The following is a 24,316-nucleotide window of genomic DNA, read 5'->3' as shown; positions in this document are numbered from 1 at the left end:
TTTTCGAGCCCGGCTAGAACCTTGAGAATTGTCATTCTGAACTCTAGATCTGACATATTACCAATGTCTGTATTGATTAGGTCCCTAGCCTTCGGTACTGCCTCTTGTTCTTATTTTTTGTGTTGAATTTTTCCATCTTGTCATTTTGCCCTGATAAGAGTATATGAAGGAGCAAGTAAAATACTAAAAGGGTGGCAGCAACCCTAGGAAAATATGCTTTAACCAAATTAGAAGAGATCTCAAATTGTGAGGGGGGAGAAATGGGATAGAAAGAGGTTCAAAAAGGAAGAAAGAAAAAAAAGAAAAAAGAGAAAAAAAGAAAAGAATTTAAAAAAAAGAAAAATAAGAAAGATATAAAAAAGAATATATATATATATATATATATATATATATATATAGGATAAACTAGTTAAAAAACGTTAAAAAAGAAAAAGGTAAAAGTTAAGAAACAAATTTACCAGAAGGCGAGAAAAAAAACAAAAAATGTAAAAGAAAAAAATTAAATTAACTGCAAGACTAAAAAAAATCACAAGGAAAAAGCCATGAGTTCCGTGCTTTGCTTTCTACTCCTCTGGAATTCTGCTGCTCTCCTTGGTATTGAAACCGCACTACTTGGTAGGTGAACTTGGTCTCGGCTGGATTTCTTTTTTTTTTTAATTTTTTTTTCAAGCTTTTATTTATTTATTTGACAGACAGAGATCACAAGTAGGCAGAGAGGCAGGCAGAGAGAAAGAGAGAGGAGGAAGCGGGCTCCCTGCTGAGCAGAGAGCCCGATGTGGGGCTCGACCCCAGGACCCCGAGATCATGACCCGAGCCGATGGCAGAGGCTCAATCCACTGTGCCACCCAGGTGCCCCTCGGCTGGATTTCTTGTTGATCTTCTGGGGGAGGGGCCTGTTGTAGTGATTCTCAAGTGTCTTTGCCCCAGGCGGAATTGCACCGCCCTTACCCGGGGCCGGGGTGAGTAATCCGCTCGGGTTTGCTTTCAGGAGCTTTTGTTCCCTGAGCGCTTTCCGTAGAGTTCCGGAGGACGGGAATACAAATGGCGGCCTCCTGGTCTCCGGCCGGAGGAGCCGAGAGCCCGGGGTCCCACTCCTCAGTGCGCCCTCAGAGAACAGCGCCAGTCACTCCCGTCTGCCTGACCTCCGGCCGCGCTCCGAGCTCACCGAGCCTGCGACCGGTTCAAGGTCACCCCGAGCTGCGAGCTCATTGTCGGCTCTGTCTCTGTCGCCGGCTTTCCCGTCCCAATACCCGCAAGCTCTGCGACACTCAGACACCCCCGATCCTTCTGTGACCCTGCAGGACCTGAGGCCAGGCTGACCCCGCGTGGGCTTCGCCCCGGTTTAGCCTCTGGAGCGATGTCCCTCAGCGGAACAGACTTTTAAAAGTCCTGATTTTGTGCGCGGTTGCTCCGCCGCTGCCGGGAGCCGGCCCCTCGCCCCGGGGTCTATCTTCCCGTCGCTTTGGATTCACTTCTCCGCCGGTCCTACCTTTCAGAAAGTGGTTGATTTTCTGTTTCCAGAATTGCTGTTCTTCTTCTCTTCAATCTGCCGATGGATTTTCAGGTGTTTGCAATCTTTAGATAAGCTATCTAGCTGATCTGCGGCTAGCTGAAGTAGTCTCAGCCTGCTACTTCTCCGCCATCTTGACTCCTCCCCTCCTCTTTTTATTTCTGAAGGATGAACAATAGCTTTCATGAAGATTTTCCTGAAATCATGTGGGTTAAGGTTGTGGTATACAACATCTTAGTCTTTGGTTGTGTGGAACAGAGATGGAGAGAACACTGCATCTCTGGTTAGGCTACAGATCTGAAGCTAGACATGACGTTAGGAATGATCTAATTTCACACTTGTCTTCTTTTTTTTTTTGGTAAAGAAAATAATCCTCCACATACTACATATTGTGCCTGTCACATTTAAAATCTTAAATGTGCAATATGCTTGAATCCTCCAGTATATTTATCCTTTGCTACAATGACGTTCAGCAAGGCAGAATTAAGTACCCTCATATGTTAGAGTTGTTCATGCAAACTCTTTTGAAATGTCTTTTAAAATGTTAAAGAAATCACCAACTGCAATCAATTTTTTTTAAAAGAGAGGCAAGGAATTTTCTTTAATATCTGAAACATGGAAGCTGGTGATTTAATAAAACATGCTATTAAAAGAAAAATTGTGTATCTAATTGAAACAATCCGAGGTAAGTGAATTATCAGAAATTGTCCAAAAGGCAATTTAGAATTCTTAAGTTATCAATTAATATAGGAAATTAGATATTTCATTTGTTTGTTTCATCCTAGAACTATTGCTTATCTTTGAAAGCTTAGGAGAAAGAAAGACCGTGTTTCAGACCAATGTTAGCTTTTGTTCACATCTATACATAATTGGTAAATAGGAATAAATGCCTTAAAATATTTATTGAGGGGCACCTGGGTGGCTCAGTGGGTTAAGCTTCTGCCTTCAGCTCAAGTTATGATCTCAGGGTCCTGGGATTGAGCCCCTCATCTGGTGCTCTGCTCAGCAGGGAGCCTGCTCCACACACCCCGCCCACCCCGGCCTGCCTCTCTGCCTACTTGTGAGCTCTGTCTGTCAAATAAATAAATAAAATCTTAAAAAAAATGAGAAATCTAAAAGCAAACAAAATTAGGATTTTTAAGTTTTTTTAAAAAAATGTATTTAGAGAGAGAGAGAGTGCAAGTAGACAGAGGGGTAGGGGACAGGGAGAGAGACTCTCAAGCAAAGTCCCTGCTCAGCGTGGACCCTGACACAGGACTCGATCTCATGACCCTGAGATCATGACCTGAGTCCAAATCAGGGGCTGGTCACTCAACTGACTGCACCACCCAGGCACCCCAGAAATAATGTTTCTATAAATTGTGCAAGTAATTCTTCTGTTGAAATTAGGGACAATATTAATGAGAATTCTTATATATTTTTGTACTTTTCAAAACATCACTTTTGTGGATACCTAACCATAAAAAAGCCATAAATGGCTAAAAATATAGGAAGGGAGGGGTGGGAGAAGGAGAAGATGCTATTTTACAAAATCTTAAGATCAGTGTTTTTCTATTTAATGGTCAAATTCTAAGATCTGTTTCCTTTACAATAATTCTTCCTTGTATGTTACCCATGTTTTGAAGAAAATGTTTTTGGGCGACAATGCTTCTGTCACCAGAGCCATGGATCAGTCAGACCCTGCATTCTAACTTGTCTTAACTTGACTGCAAATTCTGGTAGGTTATCTCCACCAAAGTAAATTGTCCCTACAGTGGCAAATATCTGACATCTTAAGTGATCGTTTGGAAAAGTAGAAGTCATTTACTTAGGAAAAAATTTTATTGAACTAAAATTAGTCCATTATATGTGTCTTGAACTGACAGATCAAACACACCTGTTCATGCAAGGCTGGTGTCTGTAAATTTACCGCATTTTCCTTTGGAGTAGCACTTCCTAGAGCTTTACTTTTGGCCTCACAGTTAAACATCCGATTCCAATAGTTAAGTATCTTAAGAGCATTTAGAAAAAAGACAATGAAGTTACTAAAGATCGGAGTAAAAAATAATACCCATATTAGAAATGTGAGAGTCTGGCGTTAATTTGAAAAAGAGATGCTAGAACAGTCTGGAGAATGAGATATATGAACATTGTAATGCAAGGTCAGTGGACAGCTGGCTCTCCATTTTTATGAACACTACTAAGTAGAGCGGATTGCAAATTTAGCAGGGACTTTTTTTTTTTTTTTTCCCAGCAAAAAGCTCTTTAAGTATATATTGTTAAGGGAGACAGGCAAACGTTCTTTCTAAGTGGATTCGTGGAGTTGTGCCTGCCTGAGATGGGCTTGGTATATGGTTGAGATGGTAAAAGAAGGAATTGATAAATGTTCCATCAAGCTGTAAATGTTCCAGTCATGGTGCTCTCCTTTTTTTGATGGCATATGCCTCACGTGTTCTCATCAGTATGCATTTTTTCCCTATTGTCTTTTGTAGGATTCAACAGGTTAAATGAAAGTGCGGAATCTGGCCAAAGGGGGTTGTTCTTAAGGCATGTTAGTGTCCTTTTGGATTAATTATATGAGGTTGGCTGAAAACACCTGGTAAGACCATTAGGAGTCACATGATGCTGTCATTTCTTTCCAGTTTCAATACTCCAGTGCTTCCCTGTCTGTCTCGCCCAAGATGCTATGCCGAAGAGAGAACTCATAGATACAAACACAGACACACATGCATTCATGCCTACACCCACACACAACCTGAGAAGGCTGAAATGCCAAAAGTCACATAGTTTGTTAATGACAAGGCCAGCATGATGCCTTAGAACCATTCACTTGTTTTTCCTACTACACTACACTTCCAATCAGCAATTTCAGTCATCACCGTTTTTTACACCAGTTTCACAGAATGTCCTCTAATTACAATGTGAACAAAGAGGAAATGGAAAGAAAATGACATTTTGCTTTAGATACTAAACACATTCAAAGAGGAAATGAAACTCTTTCCTAGTGGTGCGGCTGAGAACGAGGAGGAACAGATGTCAAACCCACACCAGTCACAACTTAAAAACAAGCCTTATCTAGTTGACGAGGCCATGTAGCACCCGTGGATAATGAGTGAATTCGTATATACTGAGTCCTGACTAAGAGCTCTGCACTGTTCTGCTTCTATAACAATAAGATAAAAGCACTGTTCTCATGGGGGGTTGGGGGAGTGTGTAGGGAACTGAGCAAAAATATTAATGCAAGATGCAGATAAAAACGGATGTAGTCATGGAAAAGACTACAAAGACAACATGAGTTCATCCAGAGGACTAACAACCACTCATTTTTGTCATGGTAGATTGAAAAGGGTTTTATTTGTTTTTGTGGAGCTCCTTCTAAGCAAGGAGTGGGGGATGCCTTAGCACAAAGAACATGATTAGAATGGTGGGAAGGGGAGGAGTCTGGTGGTCCTCCAGTAGGCAAGAGGGTATATTATGGAGCTCTTTGGCCCATCCAAAGGAAAGCTAGTAGAGTATGGTTAGGAATCCAGACTCAACTAAAACCTGCCTTATTTCAAACTTTTTGAATGCTATCATAACAAAAGATGGGTGGGAGAAGAAAAAAAAAAAAGATTTCAGAGCTAGAAATGAAACAGGATAAATTTCCAGGCAGAGGCAGAGGCAAGGAGAAAGCCAAGAGCACTGGGGAGTTATTACTCATATAAATCAGCCTCGCCATGGTCCTGAACTCTCAGCTGGTCAAGAGCTTGAACCAGATGCTAGCATCAGAGCTTCCTGAAATCAAAAGGTCATCTTATCAAGCTTCTGGATCTTTACTCTGTCATTCATCTTATGGGTCCTCTTGAGTGGTAATGCTCTGGAATGTTTTTCTTTCTTTTTTTTTCCTGAACTGGCAATTCCTAGTTTTCTCAAACACACAAAATTATTTATCTCTACCAAATTTCCCATCAGCTTTTCTTCTTTGTTTCATGGTAAAATACTGTAGGTCTGCAACAGGAAATTCTTCTACCTTTAGCATCAGCGGTATTGCAAGTCTCTCCCTGAAGCACTTATCACCAGATGGCAGACGTCTATTCTTGACTTGGGGAGAATAAACAGAGTTCTGTGGTCTTTCAGAGTTGGCTCAGTGATCTGGGGTTGAGATGAGCTGTGACTACTAAAGCCATAGACTTATTAGCAAAATATAGTCTTCTTTGCACCCTGGTTCTTAATAGTTATGAAGCAAGAGAAATCTTGATTACAGCAAAACTAACACAATCTTAGTTAAAATTAAAACCAGCTAGGAGTCTATATGTCCCTTCTAACAAACCCTTTGGTGTTCCCTCAGATGTTAATTAATTGGTTCAGAAGTTCTCTTTTGAAAACTTTTTCTACCATGTGTAGCTCTTTTCTCATTCATGCTGTTAATTGTCACTGTATACATTAAAGTCACACATCTTTGGAATCATATGTTTACACTTTGCTTTCAATATGTTAAAATTATCTGCTTTTTATCTGCTCTCAGTAGGAATGTTAACAGATTGGTCTTTATATCTTGTATCATTAGCACAATGCAAAATAAATATTAACCAAAATAATAAGTTCTTTTTAATTTCTTTTCGTGATTAAAAAGTTACATTATGGAGGCACCTGGCTCAGTCGCTTGAGCCTCCAACTCTGGGTTTCAGCACAGATCATGATCTCAGCCTGAGATCAAGCCCCACACTGGGCTCCACGCTCTGCATGGAGTCTGCTTGAGATTCTCCCTCTTTCTCTGCCCCTATCCCCACTTGGACACTTTTTATAAATAAATAAATAAATATCTTTTAAAAAATGCATTATGATTTTCAAATACAAAAAAGTTGAATGATGAAATGAATTCCTATGTGTCCATTAATTAGTTTCAAATTAATCTTGAATTCATTCCCCCTACCTTAATTTTGTTGTTGCTTTGATAGAGAGTTTTCAAATATGGCTGAGGTTGAAATAATAGTATATTAGTTTTCTATTGCTGCATAACAAAATGGCATAAAGCCTGGACATTTAGTCAAAGGATTCACCTGACCTGATTATGTCAGGCCCATCCAAGATGATTTCCCTCTTGATAAATTCAGAGTCAATTAATGAGAGTTCTATGTTATGCCCAAAAACTCTCTTCATCTTTGCCAAACTCTGTTTACCAGAACTGAATTCCAGTTTCTTTCAGCACGCTAGGTAAGGTGCTAGAAATAGGGATTACACACAGGAGTCTCAGGGATAGGGATCATGGAACCCATCTTAAAATTTTATATACTATACATGGGCTAACTCAGCAACAGCCTTTTACTCCTAATAGTATTTCTCATTTCTATTTTTTATTTTAACTTCTTGAATTACATGTGACCTCAAAGAAGGAAAGATTAAAAGATTAAGTATACTTTCACGGTCACAGAACCAGGAACTGGTAGACTTGGGGCTCCAGTAAAGAATTCCAAAGTCCATATTTTGAACCAGTTTGGGGGGTTTTGCTTTGTTTTGCATCATGTTAATGGGGTGTTCTCTGTTTTTTCATATATGTTGTTAGGTATTCATTATGTAACAGTATTACAGTTTTTCAACTGAAATATTTTATTTTTAGTTTTTGTATAAATATAGCTAGAATTATAAAGAAATACTGAACAAAATCTAATTTTTAATAATTTTTAAAATCTCCCTTTCAGAGTGGTCTCCTATAGATTTTGCATACTTTTCCCCATAACACTGTAATTGATTTAAAAACATTGAAACTATTTCTTAAATAATTAACTTTTTAGTCTGTGTCCTTGTGCCTTAGGCTGTCTTAAATATGTAGACTCTCCAATCTTTCAAAGGAGGTTTGATTTTTACAAATGAATCTGGAACTCATTAAGAACAGCTATGGTAGATGAAATATATAATCAAGATGAGTAATAGTTTTTTTTCCCCTCAGAACTACTTCATCATCATTAAAGTGTGGTTAACTCCTATAGTGCCATAAACAGTATGTATAATCTGTAAAATGTCTATAAAACCATCTTCATCTTTGAGGGACTAATTATAAATAATGACAACTGAAATCAAAGAAAAAATCTACATGATCTTCTCAAACTTTTGATAAATGTAATTCTCCCATATGAGAAATATTTTAATAATTTATGATATTTGCATTTTATTTTTAAATCTTACTTGAATTACACAGTGCATAATTTACTGTTTTTCCAAAATTCAATTTTTTCTCCAAATTCTTGAAAGAGCAAGACAAATGTCTAATCTCTACTAATTCTCAAATTGTGTCACAAATTCATTTAATAAATAAATGTTCTTCATGTTAAATTTTTTGAGATCAGTGTTTTTATTTAAATTTATTTTTTGAAAAGATATAATTTATTTGTTTGAGAGAGAGTGAGCAAGAGAGAGCAGTGGGGCAGGCTGGAGGGTGAGGTTGGTCAAAGGGAGAGGGAGAAGCAGACTTGCCGCTGAGCAGGAAGTCTGATTGAGGGACTTGATCCCAGGACTCTGGGATCATGACCTGAGCAGAAGGCAGACACTCAACTGACTGAGCCACCCCCTTAAATTTAATTTTTAGCCACCATTCTCAAACTAACAACTCATCTAAGTGCATCAAATAGCTGACCCCTTCAAAAATTTCATTGGTTTTAGGAATAATTGTCACTTCGTATATTAAGTGAGGATTTTCCCCTTATCTTCTGAAAAGTTTTTCTTTGCCGATCAAATACTCTTTATTTAATTTTTTTCTCTATAAGCTTTGTGCAGGTCTATGTGTATATTCCATTAAAAGAAATTAAACTTAACACAAATCTAGTATTACTTCTTTCATCTAAAGTTCTTCTATCCCAGAAGAATCAGCAGAGAACTTCCACAAATTATCACATCTTCCATTTATCATTTGCATCTTTGTCTTCATACTTGGATGTTTTTCTGCTTGCTATTGAAGGATATCCTTGTGCTCAGTGACTGCTCTGTCCCTTCTTTGCTCCCTTACAAGGAACTATAGCTCAGCTCCTCCCTCTCAGTGTCTCTCTAGGGGAAAATTCTGTCAGCATATATACTTTTTTTTTTTTTTTTCAGTAGGCACAGGTTGTAAGCATGAAGTCACCTCATCTTCAACATAATGAGAACCAACACATGCTTGACTCCAATCTTGGGAAATATATTTTCTCATTTCTCTGAGACATTTACAGCAAAGCTTCTCAAAAGACTCCTTGCTACTTGGGGTTTTAATTCTTCCTCTTTCATTTGAAAAAAAAAAAATCACTCTAATTAATCTTTTATTCTCAGCTTTCTACAAAATTGTTCTTGTCAATGCCACAGGTATTAATGCTTCCTCCTCATTGCTAAGTCCGGGATTGAATTCTCCGGTCTCCTCTTTCTTGACCCATCAGCAGGGCTTGACGTGACTGAACCCTTGGAACACCTTCTGCACGTGGCTTCAAGCAGTGCTCACTTCCCTTCTTCAGAGTGGATCACTCCTTATCCTTTCCTGGCATCCAGAGCCCCTGATTGTTGAAGCACCATACTTCTCAATCTTTGGTTCTCTCCTCTATCTACATTCATAGATTCCAGACAGTTTTGTTTTTAAGATCATGCATGTGTTGCTGAGTTCCCAAATTTTTATTTCTGCTCCTGACCGCTCTTGAAAAGTCCAGACTTCTATCCCAACTACTTAGGTGATATCACCGCTTACAGAGATGTCTAATGGGCTTTTTATTATTAAAGTGTTCAAGTCCAAGATCTTTGTTCTTTAAAAATCTGGCCGTTCACAGTGTTTGCCATATTGATGCAGACCAGTGCCATCCCTTCTGTTCTACGGGTCCTAAATATCCACATTCACACCACCCTTTCTCTACCCTGAAGAGGTAGCTGCCACTTAGCCCCTCCGCGGACACCACCTGGACCGATACGTGAACGCCTCTTCTCCGTAATATTTCCATCATCTCCACAGTAATCTTCCTGCTTCCGTCCCGGCCATTTCTCATTTCACAAACAGCAGACACAGTGATCCTTCATAGACAAAGTGTTAGATCAAGTCCTGTTTTTCGAGAACTTACCAGTGGCGGTCTGTTATACTCAGAGTAAAAGCCAAAGCTCACGCAGTGAAAACGTGATAAAGTTGCTCAAAACCTGAGTAAAAATAATACCCATGTTCAAATGTGAAAGTCTGGCATTAACTAGTGTGAAAGGAGAGGCTAGAATACCTGGAGGATATTATATGTGAGCATCGTAATGCAAGGTCTGGGAACAACTGGTTCTCCGTTTTTAGTGGTGAACACTACTAATTGGAATGGATTTAAAATTTCGCGAAGACTCTGTTGGAAGTGTAGATTGTTAAGGGAGGCAGACAAGCATTTGTTCTAGGCAGCTGTGTGGAGTTTTGCCTCACTGAGATGGACTTTGTTGTATGGACGGGGTGGTTCATTTAGCTATAAAAGCGAAGGGCACATGGGTGGCTCAGTTGATTAAGTGTCTGTCTTTGGCTCAGGTCAGGATCTCAGGGTCCTGAGATCGATTCCCCCATCAGGCTCTCTACTTGGTGGGTTGCCTGCTTCTCTCTCTCCCTCGCTGCTCCCCATGCTTGTGCCCCTCTGTCCCACCCCCCTCTCCCTTTCTCTCCCTCTCTCGAGTAAAATAAATAAAGTCTTAGAAAATTTTAAAAAAAGAGAGACAGTAAAACCCAAAGCCCTCGCAGTGACCTACAAGGTTCTACCTGTCTGATGACATCTTGCAGTAAGTCCTCTGACACAGTCGCTCAACTCTGCCCCGAAGGGATTTCTAACTATTCCACAAACGTGTTTCTGTTCCATTTGCTGTTTCCTCTGCCTAGATCACCTTTCCCCCTACTTTGTGCACGAAGACCTCCCTCAACTCCTTATGTCCTTGCTCAAATATCATCACTTCAGTGGTATATTCCCTGACTAATATTTAAAATTGCTAGTCCTCGTGGGGCACTGGGGCTGTGCAGTTGAACTCTTGGCTTCCCCTCGGGTGACAATTTCAGAGTGGTGGGATCGAGCCTCATGGCCCTCTCCGTGCTCTGTGGAGAGTCTGCTTGAGATTTTCTCTCTCTCTCTCTCTCTCTCTCTCTCCCTCCCTGCCCCCCCTGCGCCCTAACATTTTCTCTCTCTCTCAAATAAATAAATCTAAATAAATCAATATATAAATAAAATGGCTAGCCCTCTGCCTTGCCCCTGCCAGCCTGACTTGGCCCATTCTCTACTCTAGGTTTATTCAGTTTTTTCCCACCACCAAGGCATGTATGTTTTAAGTGTATGTGTATTATCTGTCTAGCCTCCACTAAGTAGGAACTTTTATTTGTTTCATCTACGACTACATATCTATTGCTTAAGACACTAAGTCTCATATATTAAATTCTAAGTAAATATGTGTTGAATGAGTTTATATTGATCACATGTTTTAGTGCCTATGTGAAGACTATGCAGGCGTTTATTTACCAAACTGCTGGCATCCCAACTAGCCGGCAACCCTGAAAAGTCGTTCTGCAAAAATGTGTTTCTTTTCGTAGTTACAAGCCACACAGAAACTTAGTACCCACTTTCCTCGAGAATGTTTTTGTGAATTGGTGTGTGCAAAGATGAAAATTCATTAATCAGTTTAAACATTTTTGCATATTTGCACAAAACACGCGGGCTGGGTTTCAAGTATTTATTCTCCAGTTACTTTGCGCGCTGTTTTGCTGCGATAATTCTGGCGGAGTGTAATAATGCACTGTCAGCCTCTTTGTTGTCCTGAAAGTTTTCATCAGAATTTTCTGATGGTGTCTTCCCACTGAGGCATTTTGAAAATTTCCTTACATTACAACTAAGCAGAGCAGTCCGACTACTCAGCAGTCTGCATGTCGCTCATAGAGTATATGCTCATACACCTAAAATAAAAATTTTGTAGCTGCCTTGGGGTAGAGGAATATATTGCAACCTGTTAGGTTATTGTGATTTATTTAAATAATTATAATAATAAAATGATAGTCTCTTTTATGGGATAGTCATAATTATTGGTGTCTGTGCATGAGAAAATACACACCAAGAGAAAGTTTACTTAAATTGATTTATAATTTAAATGATACTTTATTAATTACAACACCATCTGCGTGTATTTAAAAACACTGCTATCATAACTGCTAATATTTTTTTTAAAGATTTTATTTATTTATTTGACAGAGAGAGAGATCACAAGTAGGCAGAGAGAGAGGAAGGGAAGCAGGCTCCCTGCTGAGCAGAGAGCCCGATGCGGGACTCGATCCCAGAACCCTGAGATCATGACCCGAGCCGAAAGCAGCAGCTTAACCCACTGAGCCACCGAGGCGCCCATAACTGCTAATATTTATTCCCATCAGCTACCTTCTGCTAAGCCCTTTGCATATACTGCTACTTTAGCTGAGGACATTGACTTTGGCCCAGAAGTAACTGGGCTGGGGTAATACAGCTAGTGATGGCAGAACCAGAATATGGACTCACATCTATCTGTCTCCCAAGTCCTGACTTCTAACCACGCCGGAGAGCAAAAGGCAAGGAGAGGGAAGGTGGCTACCACCTAGAAGCACTGATGCTCTGGCCCTCGACCAGAAGAGAATATTTGTGAAAACTACTCATTCTTGGGGCACCTGGGTGGCTCAATCAGTTAAGCACCTGCCTTGGGCTCAGGTCGTGAGCTGAGAGTCCTGGGATCGAGCCCCACATCAGGGTCCCCGCTCAGTGAGGAGTCTGCTTCTCCCTCTCCCTCCGCTGCTCCCCCTGCTTTGTGCTCTCTCACTCTATCTCTGTCAAATAAATAAGTAAAATCTTAAAAAAAAAAAAATACTCGTTCTTCAGGTAAGTTCTGGTGCTGGTTGAGGCATAGTTAGGCACAGTACAATACAGTAGAGTACAATATATTGTACAACACAGTACAAGAACAGTATAACCCTGCTCTGTTTGTCTCCACATTTACGTGGCTGTTTTTGCTGAGGAAAGATTGATGCTAGAGGTCAGAAAAAACTGTTCTTGTCTGTTTTTTGTCACTTACCGGAGTTTTTGCCACTGACCAGAGACACATGGCTCTAAGTTTTAGATTATACTTGCAGACATAAGTGTAATGTTGCCTGTTCGATCTACTTCTCAGGGCTTTCTAGATTTAAGTGAAACTGTACTTTATAATCTCTAAATATAAAGCATTCTCATTATTAATATCGTAGTAGCTATAGGCATATTTCATTCTTCAGTTCCTCTCTTATTAGTCTTTTAAGGAATCACATGATGCTCTTATGTTGACTAGGCAACCTGGTCTCTTTCTTAACAGATTCAATTTCAGATCATAAAGGAGGAGAAAGAAATTGAGCTGTGCCTTTGGGCATATTCTGGCTAAGTAAAAAGTGGCAGGATTTCAGTGGGGTAGGGAGGAAACCATGAGACACATCAGTGGCATAAATTTATATTTGGAAAAAAAAAGGATCCAGGGAATGGTGTAGCAAGCAGAAGGACTGGGAGTAGTCAGACTACAGCGTTGACTGTATGTGGCAATTTTGTTGCATATTCAATTGTTAGGTATAAACTGGGTCTCTGAGGACTTGTGGGATTTCTAAAAATAAGTACAGTCAGAATGTGCTTGCCTTCTTAAAATGTTTTCCTGCTTTATTCAAATTCCATATGCATCAAAACAAATAAACCTTGTTGTCAACCATGTGTTTTCTTTATCCACTTTTCAATTCCTCTTTATCTATAAAGAAGAAATCAGAAGGTAGTTTACATTGCATACTTAAACAAGATGATAATTTAAATATGCAAAAGCTTGATGTAAGCAATAACCAAGTACATAGAAATTTATTTTTGTTTAATAGATTTATGTCTAATTAGCTGACCAATGGGGGGTAAGGCTAATAGTGGCAGATAACTGAAGTAAATGTTATTTAACAGCATGGGGTTCCAGGAACACAGGAGCAACCTTCTGGGCATTATATCATCCAAGCCCAGGAAGTCTCCCCATGGTGGTAGTACTGCATTATTTAAAATCATTTCATCATGTTCCTCATGAGTATTGGCCACCTTTCAAAACTCTCTCTGGTCCTGTGCTATTTAGGCCTGCTTTGTGATAATAAATCTCTCCTGTAATCTCTAAAACTCATGCAGACGATGTCTGGAGATTCTGTAAGAAAAGAAAGCAGAGGAATTCTGCGCCCTGTTTAATCCCTAATTAAATAAAATTAGATTGTAGAATTACATTAATTTACAGAGTCCACAATACTTTATCAAACATCTTTTTATTTTACAGTTTATTTTTTGTTGTCTTATTCAGGCAGGGTTTGGGGACATTTTCATAACATTTTAACATTGAATAGAAACTATATACGTTGATTTTTTATTGTGTCTCACATAAGATAGCCCCACAGAAATTTACATTGGTTAGAAGCAAGATGGATGGTTAAGGAAAGCCCAGTCCTATGGGCTATTCCTAGAGGTTATATCGGTCAGGGTTCCGTGGGAGGGGGTTGTTTCAGACCACCCAATCAGGGGAGAGGTGAAGAAAAGCTAAAACACAGGCACTGGGTTCCATCAATACCCCAACGGTACACATTTCTTAACCTAAACACCTACGTGGATTTGTTTCAACACATGGGATTCACATTCCAAAGATGTCTCTTCTATGAGGCACCGTCCCAAATACCTTTTCAATCCCAGCAACTCTGGCAGGAATCACCTGTCTTTCTCTTCCTTGCAAAGAGTGGGAAGACATCCACGACTTGTAGACACTACTGGTCCCCGCCCCCAAAATTTGGTTTATGTTTGACTATATTAATCGCCCAAACAACGTAGTCTGAATTGCCCTTTGGTGAGAGATAGTGAGAAGTACTTATTGAAATAATGGAAAATTCAAATCCTCTGTAGTCATATGGTTCCCAAAACAAATTATAAGCTGACAGAAGACAGTTCTGACTTCTCATTTGCAGTAGACACTCTACTTTGAGGCTGTGATTCAGAGGCCTTTTTAGAATTTGAGACCTCTGTGATCTGTACCCATCTCCAGCCATCCACCCCGGGCTCAGAATATCCACTAGACTGTCAGCTGTTTCTTTGACTAAAGGATCTTCAAGGGTGAGTAAAGGATCCAAAAGCAAGGATGAAGGAGTATACTGTGGACAGTCACCCAGAACATCTAAGTCCTGCTCGGGCTTAGACATCTGAGGAGGCAACTTCCGGTTGGCAGTGGGCAACAATGATCTTGAGGGGCTTACAGGAACTGATTTGTTGCCGGGTACCCCTTGAGACCCCTGGCAGCATTTGAAGAGAAGTTGATTTCTGTCCTGACAAATACGGGTAAGGCAGTGTCTGGTCATTGGAAGAGACTGACTGGAATGGTAACATCATCTACAAAGGCCAAGTCCTGTGACTGAAACAAATCCTTTTAGCCTGTGGGGCAGCACCATCTCTGACCAGCTGTCTGCATTCCTTCAGCTGGTTGTGTAATAAGACTTCCCCTCCCTGGGGCTGATGATATTACGGATGACACTTTAGACACTTGAAGTTCTCTCATTCTTGGGCTCAATGTCTCTCTGGGCCAGTCAAGGGACGACTACCTGGAGCTTCATGTTCCTCTTTGTGATTAGGTAAAAAAAATGTGCTGATGTCGATTAAACTGATCAATGTGCAGAAATTGCAAATGAATTAGCTTCTCATGCATAATCCGGGCAGCTGCTGCTGCGTAGACAGCAGTATGATCAGAATTTGTCCTGCTTCACTGTGGCTACTTTCTGGAGACGGAGACCCCAGCTCTGTCTTAGCATAAGAGCTCAGCTGCACAAGAGTGTGTCACCCATGGGCCCTGAACTGGTCTTCTTCATTTGGGCATGAAATGAATTCCTATGGGCATGTTCAGCCCTGAAAGACACCCCATCTTTCTTCTCAAGTTTTGGATCAGCCCTGGGAGATTTTTTTCCCCTTCATCAGTATAGAAGTACACTGTGTGAAGCCTGCATTCTTGTCTTCAAGGATATGCTTGAGACGAGATTGCAAGCATGGACAACGAGGGAATGAACAGGACAGGGTCTCCTGAGGCCTAGGGCCCTGGGGTGTTCCTCCCCCAACTGGCCAGCAAAGATGTGGATGAGAATCCTGTTCATACCAAAACCTCTGCTCCCCGCATTGTGCTGGGCTGCTGGCCCTCTGGTCGTGCCGGCCGCTTCTCTCCAGCAGGTTTTAGCTCTCGGGCATGTTGTTAGTTGGTGGAGGGACAAACGGAAACACATGTTCATCAAACTAGTGCTCTTTCCCCTTTTTTCATTCTCTCATCGGGTTTCTTGAGTTCTCCATTTTTTATGAGCATTGCTTTCATCTTTGTACAATGCAGTGACAAGGGGATATGAATGTCCTTGCTCTTATAGCAGAGTCAATAATTGGTCTCTTAACTGTGTATTTTGAACAAGAGAAATGACCTTTTCTAGCTGAAAGTCTCAACTGAGGAGACATGGGCACATAAACGCAAACACGGGCACCTACTCACATGCACACATTACAGAATTCTGTAAAATTAAATGGTAATTTATTTTCTGGGCAGCTCTATCCATTGACAACAGATGGATTATGTCTCAAAGTCTACATTCTTGTTTGAAAACCTCCCACAGGAGATTCTGGGATTGTACTCTGAGTTTATAGTTCTAACCGTCTGTGCATTCAGAATGCGAGTTCCTGACATCTACCTGATAAGATGGTCATTACCAACCTTTAGCCTGGAGCTGACAGAGCCTCGAATCTCTGTCTCCCCGTATCATCCCACTGTTGCTTACTAATTAATAGCCACAAGGTCTCACCGACATAACTGGCCTCTGGGTACCTCTCTCTTTATTTGGGGTGTGAAAAGGAAGGAGTTCACTTCCTGATCCCAACTCTGACCAGAGGAACATTCTATTCACCTGGGGAAAAAAATATACGAGAAGTGGAATGAATGGGAGGTCTGAATGAGCAAGGTCGTAGAACAATGCATTAAATATATCTAATGCCAGATTATTCCAAAAATAATTATAGCCATGAATTTAGAAACTATGAATGAAGGATTTGAAGGGCATATTGTTTTATTTTTAGGTTTTTGGATAACTTCAATAAAAGTTACCTTCTAGAAGCTAGCAAAGAACTAATGAAAGTCAATGCAAAGTATATTCTTTGACCTCTACTTTGAAAAAAAAAAGATTAAGTAATTATTAAGATAGGAAATTATGCAAAATGGGTAAATATAGCAATTTCTTTTTATTATTTCATTTATTTCATCATAGCTGCATAATTAGAGGTTCTCTATAGAGTTTGTACATGGGACTGAAATCACACACAACATCAATTCCTGTGGTTTTTCAACTTTACTCGATCTTGTCAAGCTTCTCCTAGATGCTTTGAACACATGCATGCGTACACACACACACACTCTTTTTTAAAAAATTTTTTACTCTCAGTGTTTCCTTAAACTCCTAAGCATGACAACTTGGGAGCGTACTGTAAGTGACATTTCTCCAGGTCACTGCCTATGGGTACAGCTTCTGCACAGAAAATTGTTCTGCCATGTTTTCCCTCAGCTCATGAAGCACAGCTTCCTGTCCCACAAAAACAACTGCCGTGATGGAGGTCATTATAACATTTGTTCAATGTAAGCAAAACTGAGTTCTTTAGAACGCTGTTTGACTAAAGATCAGACGCCCAGGCTCAGTCTGGGGAAAAAGAATAATATTGATGGGTTACAGACCTGTGGAATTTAATGAAAGAAAGATCAAAAGAAATCATTATAGTTGGATCATGAATGTTGAGAAAAGATAGTATTAATGTGTATGGAGTTTTAATAACAAGCTAAAGATTGTTGATTAGAATTCATTATTCTAGAGAGTGTTACCAACCTTAAAAGAATAGTCTTTTTTATATCCCCCCCCACACCCAAAAGAGAGACAACCTAAAACAATAATGTTTCAACTGGACTCTAAACTTATACTGAGCTGGATGTGCTTGTAGGTTAAGAAGTAGACTCTGCAAATGAGTAAAAGGAAGAGGGTGGTGTATCCTCCTCTCGCCGTGGGTGATGGGGCCAGTGTGATAGTTGGGGCTGTTTCCTCAGGTGAGGAAAATCGGGGGCTTTATCCATCACCTCAATGAGATGGAGCCAGCGGGGGCTGTGAATCATGAATCCCCAAAAAAAAGGAAAGAAAGAAAGAAAAAAAAATCAAAAGCAGCTGTTATTTATTTCTTATATGGCTCATCTCAATTAAAAAGACTACTTTATGGTAGAAGAAAGCTGTGGTCCCGTATATTCTGATTATATTGCATGCAGAATTCTAGGATCAGAAGAGGGACCCCATAATTTAGAACAAACAGGGATTTGCAGAGGTGAGTGTGTGAGGCTGGGCACAGGGCTAGTGAATTCAGTGCAAGCCACAGAGACCCGACTGGGCGGATTGTTTCAGGAGGTGATTATGGGCAGTGGAGGGAAATCTCTCAAGGTATTTAGAGCTTTCTCATCTGTACCCAAGGAAAACTATGAAGACTGTGAACAAGTTACTTCCATTTCTGAGACCTCAGTCATCTCATCTGTGGAAGTGAGTTGGGGTTCCCTAGGGTCTTTCCAACTTAAACGTGCTTTAATTCCAACTCTGGAATTGTTTTGTAAGCACAGAGCATTCTAATGAACAAACAGCCTCTTATCCTGTATCATCTTAGAGCAAATTCTTGTTCACTGGTGGATTACGATGATTCATCACAGTTGCCACAAAATTGAATGTTAATACAGCTATAGAGTTTTATACATGTCTTGTAGGATTATGAAAAAAACATAATGTCTCCATGAATGGCCCCATATTTCTTTCATTAAAATATTTTGAAATTATCACGGGGTCTGATAAATAACATATAAATGTCAATGTTGGTTATAAAGTAATAGCAAATGAGTATTCCAAGGGACTTTGCAAGAGCTAGTCTGTGTAAATGTTTGTGTGTTTGTGCCTGTACACATGCATACATGCGAGCATTCGAGGTAATACAGCACTGGTATAAACATGATGACATCAGAGGCAAACTCATTGACTTCGGTACTCTTGCCTTCTCATTCAGAATAAAGGACTACAGTCCAACTGATCTCTTTGATTTGCAAATCTGAGATCTCTCCCAGCTTCAATGTTCCAAATTATCATAGGAAAAAAGACGCCAAGCTCTTCACATGAAACAAAAGGGCAGCTTAGTAGTAGAGTCACATGAACGCCTGTAGACTGTGTGTTCACATTTCTCTCCCTGACTCAGTCTCAGCTTCAACCATTCCCACCTACTTTAAAATGCCCGAATTCTTTATTTTTTTTCCATTGTTAAGCTTTTGTAGGGCCTGTCTCCCTTGACAAGAAATACCCTTCCCCTGCTTCCTTGACAGCCAACTCCTTCTCTTGCTTCAGGTTTCAGCTGGGTAAATGTGACTTTCCACGAAAGAGATGATAACCATTTCCTAGTATCAGTTCTGCCTCTGATAATGGGGAAAGGCCCTAAGACTCTAAGCAATTAATCCATATTTATTGAGCACCTGCTGCTACTGCGTAAAAATGCTGTGGGTGACATACGTATGAACAAGATACCGTTGTTGAGATGTGGTGTGTGGAATATATACACGTAATAGGACTAATGCAGAGTGGTGTGTGGGAAGTCCAAGTGCTTTGGTGAATAGGAAACAGGGTGATGACATTTTGCTGAATTTGGCAATCAGTTTAATCTGATGTTATTCTAAGAGTTTATTTTTTTAAGATTTTATTTATTTATTTGAGATAGAGAGCTAGAGAGAGTGAATGAGCAGGGAGAGCAGAAGAGGGAGAAGCAGGCTTCCTGCTGAGCAGGGAGCCAGAGGGATCCCAGGACCCTGAGCTCGTGACCTGAGTTGAAAGCAGATGCGTAACGGACTGAGCCACCCAGATGCCCCTGTTCTAAGAGTTTAAAAACTTCATTGGCCCAGAGGACCTTCAGCTTTGCAAGGTACCCCTCCACCTAATCTTGGGTGATTGCCTAAGGTTCAAGTGAGTGGGTCTTAGATCTCCAGATTCCAATCAGAGCAGTTCCATTGGTTTTCTGTAGCTTTAAAAAAAAAAAAAAAAAAAAGAGTTTGAAAACCACAGGTGTTTTCCACTAGAATAATAGTATATTATGACATTAATAGATAGTCTCAAGTTGATTTTCACATTCAAGGACATTGGTGGATAACAAATCCACAATCTCTATAGCAGAACTTGTTGCCCAAGTCACTGAAGCGAAATAGTGCTTCATAGTTCATGGCCATGTGTGGTCTCGAGGCACCTCAGGACACCTCACACTTGCCCAGTGCATTCACTATTCTTCCTTCTTTGCTTTTAATAGAATTTCACAGAAAGAGTCTTTATTGGAAATTACTGTACAGCACTATGATCTTTGAGAATGAGTCAATGTCCTTTGTTAGTTGCAAATGTGTCGATATTGCCACAGGAATTCTGGTTTTTGAAGCAGAGGAGAAAGGTACTGAGCTTAAGAACTATAAACTCCTGAATATCTGTAAAAGAAAAATGACATCTTCACTACAGTTGTTTGTTTGTTTGTTTTGCCTGAATATGTGTTTTGGCATGTGATTTAAGCTACTTTTTATCTCTGTCTTGATCCTGCTTTTTGAGCTACACTAAGCATACTTCTCTTGGATTCAAGTGCTCACGATATGAGGTAAATTAACTCTTCCAGTGCTCTAGGGTACCAATTAATGCCCCAGAGGAGGTAAATTACTAACTGGTACCCCACTGCTCTAAAAAGACTGAATTTGCCTCAAATGGTTTGCTTGCTCTCTGTTAGAGAGTAGATTACTCCCAGAGGTTCTCTGTAGGACAGGGTCCATTTTTACATGGGAAATTAGATTCCATGTGATCGGCAGGCTAGACCTTCCCAAACGTGTCATACGATAGTCTTGATTAGATTACCAGAAGCTGTAGGTGCCTATAATGAACGTTTGACCAGTCAGTGAGTAAATACAAGGACATGGAACAGAATATCTGGGATATTTAAAATGTTTAAAGTTTTGTAAGCATAGTGCGAACAAGATACTTGATTTTTGGTTATGAAGTCATTATTTAGAAACATTGTGTAATGTGGTATTACGGAAACGTATAACAAAACAGTATTCCTTCTTCTCTTCATGGATAAAAATGCAGAAATGCAGAATATTTCTCACCCCAGCATCCTTTGTCCATGGATTTTTAATGTTGTCTGAATACTCACACTGCTCTAGAAGATGCATTTTCCAATGAGCCTGTTAGAAAGTTTTACTTTGTACTGAGGTAAAAAACGACCTTCCTCTACTTCATTTGTTTATTATGGCACAAGTAGCTGTGAGTGCCTAGTAAATCCGAGTCGCTGCCCAGTGAAGAGAGAAGAAGAATTCCTGCCTTCGCAAACTGTACGCTTTCGCAGAGAACACCAAAAACAAAACCAGGAGCATTCAATTGCAATAGGTGATATGAAGAAAATAATTAAAGGAGTTCAAAGTAGAAAATAATTAGGGTAGGGAAAGGGCAGGGGCAACCATAGATAAGTAACTGGGGAACATTCTAGAAGAATAACTTCTTCTTCATGCTTCCAGGTAAGGCTAAACGGTTGTGAAAGACTTGCCTTTGAAAAGCAGAGCGGGGTGGGGTGACTATGTGAAAAATCTGCTGAGACAAAAGAGATGTTTTCCTTTTGAGAAGCTGAAAAACCAGACCCTTTTGACTAGATGCTCATGAACAAGTAGTGGGGCAGGGGGAGTGTGGATGGAGACGGAGGGAAGAGCTGGTGTCAAACCGCACAGAGCCTTATGAGCTGGTGTAAGGAAGCTGAATGTTATGCTAAGTTCAATGGAAGAATGATTTTAGGTAGGTGAGTGACATCATCTGAATTAGTGTAAAAATAGCAATGATATTAAATTCACTTAGGACTTATTATGTGCCAGATACATTTTTAAGGACACGACACTTATTAATAGTTCCAAGCCCATGAAATAGAATTAAAGTAAGGCACAGAATTGTTCCATGATGTCCAGTGTTGTGTAGCTAGTCAGTTGCAGAACTAGAGTTTAAACCTGAGCAGCATATGCCCTAACTAGTAACTACCTTTGTTCTTCTAGCTAGCTAGCTTCACTGGTCAACTTTTACAAGTTGTACATGAGCGACATTAAACCGTGTTTTGATGCATGAGAATAGATAAGATGTTTTAGGGACTGAGTTTTTGGAGAAGACCCAGAACTGAGCCATGCGTGACCCCAGCAGTGCACACAGAGTAGAAAGCTAGCAAAGGGTACTGAAAATCAATGAGCCAGTAGTGGGGGGCACTGCTGTTGGAGATGTGATAGGGAACTAAGGGCCATGTCTTAAGATGAAATGGGGCTCAGTTCTGCTTCATGCTGTGGAGAAGTGACTTAGATGTCTGTGCTGGATTATGTCGTGGTCATTGACGGCCATGGAAGATGAGTTTTCATGAAGAAGTCTAAAGAACCAATAGAGGAGAGTAAGAGTGAAAGAGATGAAGTCAAGATGGACTGTAGGACAGCAGTTTAGAATTCTGTGGTGATAAAAGAGACACTGCTGGAGAGAGAGTTTACGTCAGGGAGAATGAACACACACACACAAACATGCACATGCGGGCATGGATAAGGAAAGACCAACGGAGCATATGCATCTGCTGATAAGAGAAAAGGGAGACTTTGAGCATGCAGGAGAGAAAACAATATTGATATATAAGTTTCTTGGAAGACCCACAGCAAGAGAGGATTCGGGGTAGAAAGAGAAGGTGCAGTGTTTGCTGGTGGAGGGGCTTTCCCTATTGAGCGTATGTGAGAGAAGATATGTTCAGGGGTAGAGAACTTGCTGATGCGTTCTTGCTCTACATTTGGAAAAAGGCAAATAATGAGAAATATTTAATAATGTTTATTTTGGACCCCCCCCCATGCTAAATGTTTTATGTTTGTTATTTCAATTAGTTCTCAGAAAACTCTTCTCAGAAAATTCTCAGAAAGATAATTTTAACTTTTAATTAACAGCTGGTGGAACTGAGACTCACAGGAATTAAGTGACTTGCCCCAAATCACAAATCCACTAATTGATAGAGCTAAAAATTTGATGAGGCAAACAGCCTAACTCCAAAATCTGATTCTACAGCTAGAAATTTACTTAGTTATTCACTAGTAAGTGAGTGGTGAGACTCGGAGAGCTAAACCAGCCTTGCCAAGGATACGCACCTGCTTGCTGAGAGGACTCAGTATTCTTCCACTCCCTAATTCTCCTGCTTTAGAAGCAGGAGTCATTTTAAAGTAAAAATATGTGACTGTGTATCATGAACTTCATTCACTGAAAATGTAGTGGAATTTGGTGTAGAGATTATAAAGATTAAAATCCTAAGAATCAGATATAATTGTTTTTCAAGACAGGAAAATAATAAGTCAAAGGACTCTTCGTGTCACTGGTATAAATTTTCCTAATGAGAGCTCCATGTATATACAATTAGTTTTAAAAAAGAATTTTCCAAGGGCCTGATTAACTTTTAATCAGGATACTAAGATGATTAGACACAGTCTGATTATGTAAGACAAAATGCAGTGAAAGACAATATTCTGCTTTTTTGTATACACATGCACTACAGAAGCAATTTGAGAGGAAGTTCAACAATTCTTCAAAACAAATCTTATCAGAATTAGCAGTGGCAATTTTTCAAAGGTTGCATGTGTATTTGTTAATAGTTTTTTCCTATATCACAGAGAGAGATTTCTAATTTTTATATTTTTTCTAAGAGAATGGCTATCACGCTTATGAGCTCTTATTAGACAATGCTAAGAGGATTTTTAAATTTCGTATTTCAAGGAAACTATATGTTTTCCATTCAATCCTATTATTCATTGTATAGTTTCAGTCCACTTATATAAATGTAGCATCCTGAAGATTTTTTGCTTGTTTATTTTTGCCAGTTCTCTTATGCACCACTTAGTATGCACATCCTTTATTCTAGTCCCTAATGTCACATGGACAGCAAATGGACCTCACAGGTGCAACCTAGCACTCTCGACACAGATCTTGACACAGATCCTGCAGACTCTGCATCTCTCTAAAAAGAGACTCCAGATGTCTTACGGCATCACACACCTCTCCCTCAAAATGGCAGCTGACTTGCTAATACAGCTTGTCTTGGTCTTTCTTCTTCTTTCTGTTCCCTCATTCCTCACACGGGCTTCCCAGGATGGCTTTCCCAAGTGAACTAAGTGAATGAATGGCCCAGGCTAAGAAACCAGTAAGAATTAAATTTCTATCTGCAAAACATAAAGAGAAGATACACATATCTTTCTGTTTCACATCCAGATGCCAAAATAAATCTTACTTTGTTAAAACAGCCACACACAATTTTGTTTGAGTGTTTTTCAACTGCTTGTCTGGGTTTGTGTTTCTATAAAATAAATGTTTTAGGTTGTTGAAGATCCAGGAATTTACCTCATTCTTCAATATGAACTGCAATATGACCTATAATATGGTAACATGAGTCAGTTATGTTTTATTGTTTAAAGTGATCACATGACCTAAAAAACAATGATATCTTGCCATTTTCAACAACATAGTTAGACCTAGAGAGAGTAGTGGTGGGTGAAATAGGTAAGTCAGAGAAAGACAAACATCATTTGATTTCACTCACATGTAGAATTTAAGAAACCAAAGAAGCAAAGAGACAAAGACAAACAGAAAAGTAGACTCTTTGTTGTTTCAAGTTTTTATTTAAGTTCTAGTTAATTAACATGTAGTGTAATATTCGTTTCAGGCATAGAATATAGTGATTCGTCACTTACATACAATACCCAATGCTCCTCACA

The 24,316-nt window shown here is 39.8% G+C and overlaps 1 protein-coding gene and 1 pseudogene across 1 annotated transcript in view; one reads left to right on the top strand and one right to left on the bottom strand.

Moving 5' to 3' along the window:
• CNTNAP2 (contactin associated protein 2) overlaps positions 1 to 24,316 on the top strand; it is a 1,946,973-nt gene that overhangs the window by 188,440 nt on the left and 1,734,217 nt on the right. The gene's annotated exons all lie outside the window — the stretch shown is intronic.
• LOC132015223 (KAT8 regulatory NSL complex subunit 2-like) lies at positions 14,380 to 15,462 on the bottom strand (annotated as a pseudogene).

The sequence above is a fragment of the Mustela nigripes genome, chromosome 4 (genome assembly GCF_022355385.1).
Source record: "Mustela nigripes isolate SB6536 chromosome 4, MUSNIG.SB6536, whole genome shotgun sequence".
NCBI classification, from domain to species: domain Eukaryota; kingdom Metazoa; phylum Chordata; class Mammalia; order Carnivora; family Mustelidae; genus Mustela; species Mustela nigripes.
Note: the sequence above shows the minus strand (reverse complement) of the source record. Positions and strands in the feature narration are given on the sequence as shown.